Source organism: Odocoileus virginianus, chromosome 23, assembly GCF_023699985.2.
Source record: "Odocoileus virginianus isolate 20LAN1187 ecotype Illinois chromosome 23, Ovbor_1.2, whole genome shotgun sequence".
Taxonomy (NCBI): domain Eukaryota; kingdom Metazoa; phylum Chordata; class Mammalia; order Artiodactyla; family Cervidae; genus Odocoileus; species Odocoileus virginianus.
Window position 1 is genome coordinate 2,848,769 of NC_069696.1, and position 10,070 is coordinate 2,858,838.

General features: G+C 48.0%; 1 long non-coding RNA gene across 2 annotated transcripts; it reads left to right on the top strand.

Annotated features, from left to right (window-relative positions):
• Positions 1-3,836: 3,836 nt before the first annotated feature.
• LOC139030664 (uncharacterized) lies at positions 3,837-6,609 on the top strand. Of its 2 annotated transcripts, none has more exons than XR_011483075.1 (2): positions 3,837-4,359; positions 4,725-6,609. It is a non-coding gene; the product is annotated as an uncharacterized lncRNA (long non-coding RNA). The 2 variants fall into 2 exon arrangements; XR_011483076.1 differs by having other exon boundaries at positions 3,837-4,103.
• The last annotated feature ends 3,461 nt before the right edge of the window (positions 6,610-10,070 follow it).

Genomic DNA, 10,070 nt, shown 5'->3' on the forward strand with positions numbered 1-10,070 from the left:
AAACTCCAGGAGACAGTGGAGAACAGGGAAGCCTGTAGTACTACAGTCCACGGGGTTGTAAAGAGTTGGGCACGACGGAGCGACTGAACAACAAATTATGTCACTGTCAGCCCAAGACACTCCAGAGCTTCCCCACATTTGGTCACGGAACACACTTGAGTCTACCCCCTTCCCATCTCTCAGACCTGCCTCCACTTTCCATTCCCACCGCTGACTCCTCAGACCCTCATCCTTTCAGCTTGACTCTGGGGCTGGTCCTGTAGCTGACTGCCCACCTGCAGCCTCACACTCTCCTAGCTCTCTCTCTCACAGAGAAAGAAAGACTTTTTTAAAATCACTGCACCAAACATGTGATTCTGCTCCTTGAGCCCTGTCGGTGATTCTCACCTAGAGTGTCAACGACAGCCCGGAGTCGGGCATCTGGGTCCCCCGCCCACTCTGGGAGTTGGACCCTGCTTCTCTCCAGACTTCTATCTTGCCCGGCTCATGTGCAAACTCTTTGCTTCAGCCACTCGGAACACCTTGTTCCTCTGCAGTACCCAGGCTGTTGCACATGGATGCTCCGCTGCAGCTAAGCAGCTACTTCCCTGACCTGTCCTGCCCACCCTTTTCTGGCTGGGAAGCACCTACTCATCTCTTGAGAATCACTTCTCCTAAATGACCAAGAATAGTAGAAAATTACATAATGGTGGCTTCCAGTGGGTTTCTGTATTTGCTTTCTGGACCTTATGCTTTCTGATAGTCTTTGATTAGCTGTCTCAGCTATGAGACTATGATGACTTTTAGGACAGGATCAGGTTTATCCCTGAGTCCCATGGTGAGAAGTTTTGAGTAATAAAGGAAATAATAATAAAAATGAGTGATAACCCATAGAAGAGAAGAGGATAAATGTTCATGAGTCCATGCTGATCTAAATAATTGAATAAATTATATACACAAAGGGAGAAAAAAGGAACAGCTCTTTTTCACAGGAGAGTTCCAATTGATAAATGTAGAAGAAATGAGAGAGGGGGGAAAAAGACAATTTGGCAACACTCCATTAATGATTGTGCCAAGTATGTCTCATGGGTGGATGCTGAATGTGGGATGTGAAAATAGATGGAAAACAGAATATCTGCAGAGTCTCAAACTATCTCCTCACAAGAGATTTATTCATCACAAAAGAAAAATGATAATAGTGGAGAGGCCTATTGGACATCACCTCAACCAAGTGGCCGCAGTTAACATCACCAGGAATGAGAGCCAGTAACATCACAAAGACCCTGATAGGGATAGGATACACTGAGAAGGGCATAGAGTCCCATCTGCGAGATTCTTGCCAAAAACAACAGCCTCCATCAAATCATGAGAAACTGCTGGACAAATCCAGACAGAGGGGCATTTTACAAAATCACTAGCCAATACTTTTCAAACTGTCAGGGTCAGAAAACAAACAAACAAATAAAAAACAAAAACAAAAAGAAAACAGGAAAGAAAAGTAAGGGAAAGACTAAGAACAATGTACCAGATTGAAGGCGATTAAGGCAACTAAATATAACTAAATAGGATGTAGAATCCAGGATTGGACCCTGGTCCTAAAAAAAAAAAAAAACGATGTGAGTAAATCAAATTGGTGAAGTTTGAATAAGGTCTATAATTAGCTGATAGCATCATATCAAAGTGAACTTCCTGGTTATGGTCACTGAACCGTGGTTATTTAAGCTGTCAACAGTTGAGAGCACTAGGGGTAGGGTGGAAGGGAACCCTGTACTATTTTTGCAATATTTATAAGTCTTAAATGATTTCAAAATGGAAAATTTAAAAAAGAAAGAAGGAAAAAGAATTTCTCAAGCACCCCTTGAGATGGTAGACTTGATCCCACCCTTCTCCATGCCTGTCTCCACCTCTCCCTTCATGCTTTCTCATAGCATTTATAACCCTTTGTCAAACTTATTCGCTTCCTTATTGGTCTACCTCCAAGTTCTTTTTTTTTTCTCCAGGTTCTTTTATGCAGGGTATTATTTTTCATCTTTGAGTCCTCAGTGCCTATAACAAGTGATAAATACTTATAAGGCACTCACAAATTCATTCATTCATTCATTCAACAGCTTTGATGGGCCAGATTTCATGCCAGGGCCATGAAACTCAGTGGTGGATTTTGTCCAAGTGGCTACCAGTCCAGCATGGAGTCAGAACAACTCAGAGGGACCTCTCTGGGAGTGTGGTGGGAGGTGTGATGGAGCGAATGTAGGCTGCCATGCCGGTCCATGACTGGCGACACTGGGAAGAGCTTTCCCGAGGAAGAGACAGTTAAGGGTGTAACTAAAATTTGGTCAAGAATTGTACAGCCACGGACTTCCCCAGTGGTCCAGTGGGTAAGACTCTAAGTTCCCAATGCAGGGGACCCAGCTTCCATCCCTGGTCAGGGAACTAGATCCCACATGCCACAACTAAAGGGTTCTTGTGCTGCAGCTAAGACCTGGAGCAGTCAAATAAACAAACACATAGTTAAAAAAAAAGAATTATGCAGCCAGAAAGGGATGGAGAAAGAATGTTCAGGCAGAGCCCTCAAAAAGGCACACACAAAGTCCACAGGTGAGAGAGAACAGAGAATTTGGGAAACTGCGCACTGGCTGCAGCATCCACGGCAAGGCGAGGGATGGCCAGAAGTGCCACCGAGCAGGCATCAGGGCTGGGTCAAGCAGGGCCTGGTGAGTCAGGAGAGACGGTTTGCTCTGTGAGAGGGTGACCCAGAAGCACTCGGGGTGCACGTGGAGGATGATGGGGACACAGCCTGGAGGCAGTAGACTGGCCAGGAGGCAATTTCAGTGGTTGATCGGAGATGCGCAACAAGGGGAGAGAATGAAAAGTTTCTGGGGTGGGCAGCTGGAGGAGGAATATCATTTCAGAGGAGAAAAGGAAAGATGAACAGCAATGGCTTGGCAGGTACTGAGCACGGACATCCTGCCAGCAGCTATGCTGAGAACAAGTGTCTTTCGCCTTCTGATCTCTTCCATGCATCTCCAAACTCCTATTTTCAAAAGAGAGAGTCAGATTTCTATACTGGCTCCAATCGGCTATGACCTTGGTGTTTGCATGGGTGTGCCTAGGAGGGTCAGGGTTCTGGGGTGTCAGTGAGGTTCCTTGGATGTATCCCTTCTGTGGGGGAGGTGGGAGTGGGTCCTTGGAAACAAGGGTTTTTATAGGAAAGGCCTCTAACTGCAGTGACCAGGACGAGTCAGACGGACCCACCTGATGCTCAGAGAAGAGACATAGCCTTAGGTACTCACATCCTGACATCCACAGCATCCACATCAGTGAGACCAGGGAAGCTCCTGGCATCACTTAGAGAGGGTGGAGGGAGAGCGGTCGTCAGAGAGAAGCCCTCCTGATGGATGGTCAAGGAAGGGAGTCAACCAGTGAGAGGGCCTGAGGAAGGGGGCCAAAGGAGAGATGGACAGGGAGGGGACGCGTTCATGCTGAAGACCAGGGAGGCAGCAGAATCAGGGCAGGGATGGAAGAATCCTTGCGAGACAAGTGGGGCCCTGCCTTCCAGCATGATGAGCAGGAAGGAGGAAGCAGTGGGTGGGGCTGCAGGTGAGGTGGGGGAGGGGCCCCCGAATGTGGGAGGTGGGGAGGCAGCTTGCAGGAGGTTCACACAAGTTTGAAAAATCTGCTGTGGAGAAAGGGGTCAAGGAAACTGAGAAACGAAAGAGAATCTCCGAGCTGAGGTTGGAGATCCCGAATCTGAAATGGGCCTGGTTTTGGTGCGGTGTGACCTGCTTCTGGAGGGGAGGAACAGAGACTCTGACCAGGGTTGGCTGAGTCCGGGTTTGCATGTGGGTGTGGGCGCCCCCGGCTTCTCCACGGAACCCCTAGGGGCCTCGCAGGCCCACCGCTCCTGCAGCTGTGACGTCGGCCCAGCTGCTCGCTTTGTGCCAAACCTCTGCCCCCTCTGCCGTGTGTCCTCTCTTGACAGAGGGTTCCTGCCTGCTCTTCAGGACAGAAGTCTCAGGGCTGCTGCTCTGTGAAAGCTGCCTGCCTCCAGCAGGGCCCCTCAGTGCCCTGCGGGGACCTTAAGGATGCTCTGAAGTTCTTCCTGCCTCCTGACTCCTTCAGTGAAGGTGACCCTCCACCTCCAGCAGCCCAGGGCCCTGGGTCCCCTCTGGTTCTGCCCTGAACATCCCTTTCCTGGAAGCCCATCCGGCCCAGGGACTGGGTCTCCAACCACCTGAGTGAGCGCGCTGATCCTGGGCTGCCTGTAACACGCATGCCTTTGGGAGATGGACAGTGGACGGTGGGAGCCGGTCTGCCCACCTTTATAGGCATCCTCCTCCAGGGACTCCGAGGCTCACCTTGTCAAACTCTCTCATTTCATAGGTGTGTGCCTGCTCAGTAGTGGCTGACTCTTTTGTGACCCCAGGGACTGTAACCCTCCAGGATCCTCTTTCTTTGGAATTTTCCAGAAAGAATACTGGAGCGGGTGGCCATTTCCTCCTCCAAGGGATTTTCCCCATCTAGGGATCAAACCCACATCTGCTCTGGCAGGTGGATTCTTTACCACCGTGCCACCTGGGAAACCCCTCATTTCATAGGTTAAGGAACCTGAAATGAAGGTCTTGCAAGCTTAAGCATTATCTCAAGTGATGCAACTGCTTTAAAAAAATTGAAGCATATTTGATTTACAATGTTTCAGGTGTACAACAAAGTGATTCACTGATATCATATATACCGATTCTTTTCAGCCACCTGATGCGAAGAACTGACTCGTGGGAAAAGACCCGGATGCTGGGAAAGATTGAAGACAGGAGAAGAAGGGGATGTCAGAGGATGAGATGGTTGGATGGCAACACTGACTCAATGGACATGAATTTGAGCAAGCTCTGGGAGTTGGCGAAGGGCGGGGAAGCCTGGTGTGCTGCAGTCCATGGGGTTGCAAAGAGTTGGACAAGACTGAGCAACTGAACTGAGCTGATTCTTTTTCAGATTCCTCCCCATTATAGGTTATTACAAGATATTGAATATAGTTCCCTGTGCTATATAGGAGGTCCTTGTTGTTTATCTATTGAGTCTAATCACTATATATTATGTAATAGTGTGTATCTGTTTATCACAAACCCCTAATTTATCCCTGATCCTTCTTTCCCTTTTTGTAACTATAAGTTTTTTTTCTATGTCTGTCAGTTTATTTCTGTTTTAACTACATCTTTAAAAAATTCACAGATATTTTTGAGCAATTTCAAGTTTACAGAAAAATTGAGGGGGAAGTACAAAAATTCTCATATACCCCACCACTCCCGCCTCCAGTTTCCCCAGTTATTAACATCTTAACTTACCGTGGTGCATTTCTTATAATTGATGAGCCAGTATTGATACCTTCTTAACTAACACACAGTTTACAGTAAGGTTCACTCTTCCTGTTGCTCATTTTATGAGTTTTATATGTGTAATGACCTATTTCTATCATTACAGTATCAAACAAAATAGTTTCACTGCCCTAACAACCCTGAGTTCTACCTATTTATTCCTGCCTTGGTCACTGGCAACTACCAATCTTTTAACCATCTCCGTAAGTTTGCCTTTTCCAGAATGTCTATATAGACAAAGTCATATTGTGTGTCCTGTTCAGATTGGCTTCTTTCACTTAACAATATACTTTTGAGGTTTCCCATGTCTTTTCATGGCTTGATAGCGGATTTGTTTTTAGTGCTGAATAATATTCCACTGTATGGATGTGCCAGTGTCTGTTTATCCATTCGTCTTTTGAAGGGCATCTTGGTTGCTTCCAAGTTTTGGTAATTATGAATAAAGGCTGCTAGAAATATTTGGGTTCTTGCATGCAAATAAAATTTCCACTCATTTGGGAGAAGACCAAGGAGATCCATGCTGGATCACATGGTATGAGTTTAAGTTTTGATCTTGCCCAGTTGCCTTCCAAGGTGGTTGTACCATTTTGCATTCCCAGCAGCAACGAGCAATAGTTTCTGTTGCTCCATATTCTCATTGGCGCTGGATATCATCAGTGCTTCAGACCTTAGTCAGCCTAACAGGCGTGCAATGGTGTCTCTCTGCTGTTTCAATATGTGATTCTCTAATGACACATGATGTGAGCATCTTTTTATACACATATTTGCAATTGTGTATCTTCTTTGATAAAATGACTGTTCAGATCCTTTTGCCCAATTAAAAATTGGGTGGTTTGTTTTCTTATTATTGAGTTTTAAGACTTTTATGTGCCAGTCCTTTATTAGATGTTTTGCAAAGATTTTCTTTCAGTCTGTGGCTTGTCTATCTCTTCTCTTAATACAACTACTATCTGTAGAAGTATTACACACACACACACACACACACACACACACATATGACACAGCGATAAACAATCCACTTGACAACGCAGGAGACGTAGGTTCAATCCTTGGGTTAGGAAGATCCCCTTGCAGGAGAAAATGGCACCCACTCCAGTATTCTTGCCTGGAAAATTCCATGGAAAGGGGAGCCTGGCGGATTATAGCCCGTGGGGTTGCGGAGTCAGCCATGATCGAGTGACTGAGCATGCACACAAGAAACACTTACAAAAATGTCCAAATTATAAACTGTAAATGTAATAAATGCCTCTATGTGTATACTTAATTTATATGTTCTGAGTCTGATGTGTCCACTTTATAAATGAACTTAATTTTTACAAGGTGCACACCTTCAGATAACCACCCTTGATTCTGATATCAAGGCAGAATATTGCCAGCACCCCCTTGAAGCTGCCTTCATGCCCTTCCAGGGAATGTCAGAAGCTCTGGTTACGATCCCACTGACTTCTCATAGCATGGGTTCCTTCGGCCTGTTTGGGACTCAGCCTCAGTTGCATCAGATAGAACCTGTTGTCTTTGGTATCTGCCTTCACTTGCTCCAGAGTTCCTTTGTGAGACACATCCACATTGTTGAGAAAGCAATCGGGTCTTTCATTCTGCTTCTCTTTTAAGTTCCATAAGGCTCACAAGTGATGGATGGTGCGTGTGTGTGTGCGTGTGTGTGTGTGTGTGTGTGGATGTGGATGTCTGTGTTCTGTGTATTCTTTGCCTTGCTGTGGACCTCCATCTTTCTGACCCACTGGATTCACCCTAAATTTCACCTTCTTCCAAGTCTTGGATGCACACCGAGCCTGCTGATGAGCCCAAGGGCCAGCCCTACATGTGATCCCAGATCGCATACACCCTCAGACACCCAGAGTGATGCTTCACCCTGGGTCTGGGGGTGCGGGCACTCTTGCCTTCCCACTGTCCCCTGGGTCTGTGGCCTGTGACGGGGAAAGCTTGGTAAAGGAAGGCGAGGAGTTTATAAAGCCCAGTAGAGGAGCAGCTCTGAGGCTTTGAGGTTGTAGATTTTAGAGATGTTTTAGGTGTTTGGGACCCAGAGGCTTTGGGCCTGTGGGACCTGAGGATTTTTTCCCGTTCCATCCCACCATCATCCTGAACTGGGGCCGCCCAGTTCAGCATCTCCATTTAATGTTTAAAATGAGTAAGATGCCCATTATGTCTGTTTGGCTGGGAAGAAAGCAGGCGATCTGAAAATGCCTTGTGTTAAGAGCGTAGTTCCAGCATCACCTTGTCTGGTGCACTGTGCAGCTAAGAACTGCTTACCAAGGTGCCTAGTAACACAGGCGAAAGGGCTCCAGCTTGCCTTAGGGTACATGGTGTCCGGGTGAACGAGGGTCACAGAGAGACTCTGCTGGCAGCTGGCAGGGGCCATGAAGCAGCAGCACCCACCCCGAAGAGCTCTCAGTGTTTAGCGGGGCCCCTGCCAGAGGGCGTGGCGGGGATGATCTCTGGCATGTTGTCCTGGGTCTCTCCTCCAAGGATCCGCTCAGCTCCCCACAAGATCCCTCGCTTGTATCCTTCTCAGGGGAGTCTCCTGCTCCAGACTCCAGAAGCTTTTTCTAGAGCAAATCACCCCAAAGTGTCCCACGGTTCTCCCCAACCCAGCTCTGCCCATCCAGCCTGTATTCACAGCTGCACCCCTCTTTGTCAACATGCTCTGGGCTTGTCACCCCTCCTGTCCCTGGGGGCCCCACAAACCACCCCTCCTCCGCAGAGCACCCCCTCTCCTCCAGCCAGAGTGACCCTTTCTCTTCTCAGTCGCCCTGAAGGGCTATTGGCCTTGCCCGGCAGGAGTGGGAGGCTTCTGCCTTGGGGTGGATCCTCAGTACACAGGGGCTGGCTCTTTCCCCAGAGTCTTGAAAAGCTCCCAGAGACTCAACTAGGCACAGTCTGTGGGCCTGTCCTAGAAGAAGCATTTGGACTTGGGGACCAGACCTTGTACCCTAAGACTTGACAGGGCCTTGGGGAACTCTGAGTGTGTGTCTGTGTGTGGGTGTTTAAGTTCAAGAGGGTTTACTTTCCCCTACTGAGTGCTTTGTTTTTTAAATTCCAGTTGTGTTAACCTTACCATCTATTTTTAAAACTACTGATTTATTACTAGACAAGGCTCCTGATATCTAAGGAGTTAGGATCTGTATTTTTGGGGTGCCCATGAAGAACATATACTCAGGGAACAGAAAGAAGCACAGATTAAGTCAGGAAGATGCCCTGGAGAAGGAAATGGCAACTCACTCCAGTATTCCTGCCTGGAGAATCCCATGGACAGAGGAACCTGACGGGCCGCAGTCCATGGGATCACAAAGAGTTGGCATGATTTAGAGACTAAATGATAACAATTGTCAGCATCCCAGGGCTTGTGGCAAGGATGAGTTGGTGGGTACTCCACATCATTTGGAGAAGATAACCATCCTTCATTCATGTACACACTTCATTCAAGGCAATCCTTGAGTTCCTACTAGTGTCCAACACGGTGATGGAAGCTGGAACTAGAAAAACAAATATAATTTTGTCCTCCAAGTCCGTCAATATAACAGGACAGATGAGTTAAAACCAAAGTTCACATGATGAGCCATAGAGTTCCAAGAATAGAAACCCCTAAGCTCCAATCCTTTGGCCACCTGATGCAAAGAGCTGACTCACTGGAAAAGACCTTGATGCTGGGACAGATTGAAGGCAAAAGGAGAAGTGGGCAGCAGGATGAGATGGTTGGATAACATCACCGACTCAACGGACGTGAATTTGAGCAAACTCCAGGAGATAGTGAAGGACAGGGAAGCCTGGTATGCTTCCATCTATGAGATTGCAAAGAGTCGGACATGACTTAGCGACCAAACAACAACAGGAAAGCTAGGCTAGGGAATCAGGGAGGGCTTTCTGGAGGAGGTGACGTCTGAGTTGCATCTGGACAGAAATAAGTCACTTATATTTTCACTGCACCTTCCAGTTTACAGATCGCATTCACATGCCTTATCTTGCATTGTTTTCTCCACAGCCTTTGGAAATTGCCCTGAGATGAAATACTATCCCATTTTTACATGTTACACATGGAAGGGGGGGCCAGCAGTGCCCAGGGAGTTGAGTGCACTGTCCAGAGTCACACACACACACACACACACCCCACCCCCTCGGATGGCCGTCCTGCTGCTTCCTGGTTCTGGGCTCTTTCAGCTCACAGCCAGGTGGCCTGTACCCTCCACCCCCTCCGCTCCTGCTGAACACAGCTGAAGACGGCAACTTTCTGATAATCCCAGGGAGGCTTCCAGGAACCAGTGTGGGGGAGCTGGGGCGGCGGGGGGGAGGAACACTCAGAATAGCCTGGGGGCCTCACCCGAGACTCCACCCCCAGGAAATCCCCTGGTCTGTGGTCCCTCCGAAGGTGCTCTGACCATCTGCCCCGGCACCGAGATCCAGGGCCACTCACAGCAACTTCCTGCATCCTTCTCTCGCTCATCCCCACGTTGGATGTTGGGCGGAAGGTGGCTTCGGGGTGGAAAGTCCACTAATGGCTGTGGCCTTTTATTCTGGGGAATTCCACCCTCGCCCCCATGGCCCTTTACAGCCATCAAAATATGCTTGGTTTCTGTAAAATTAGGAAGTCATTGCCACCTGTCACTCAGAGTAATCAGAGCTCTGTTCCCCTTTGAGTTGTGTTAGTCGCTTGGTCGTGTCCTCCTTTTTGTGACCCCATGGACTTTAGCTCACCAGGCTCCTCTGTCCATG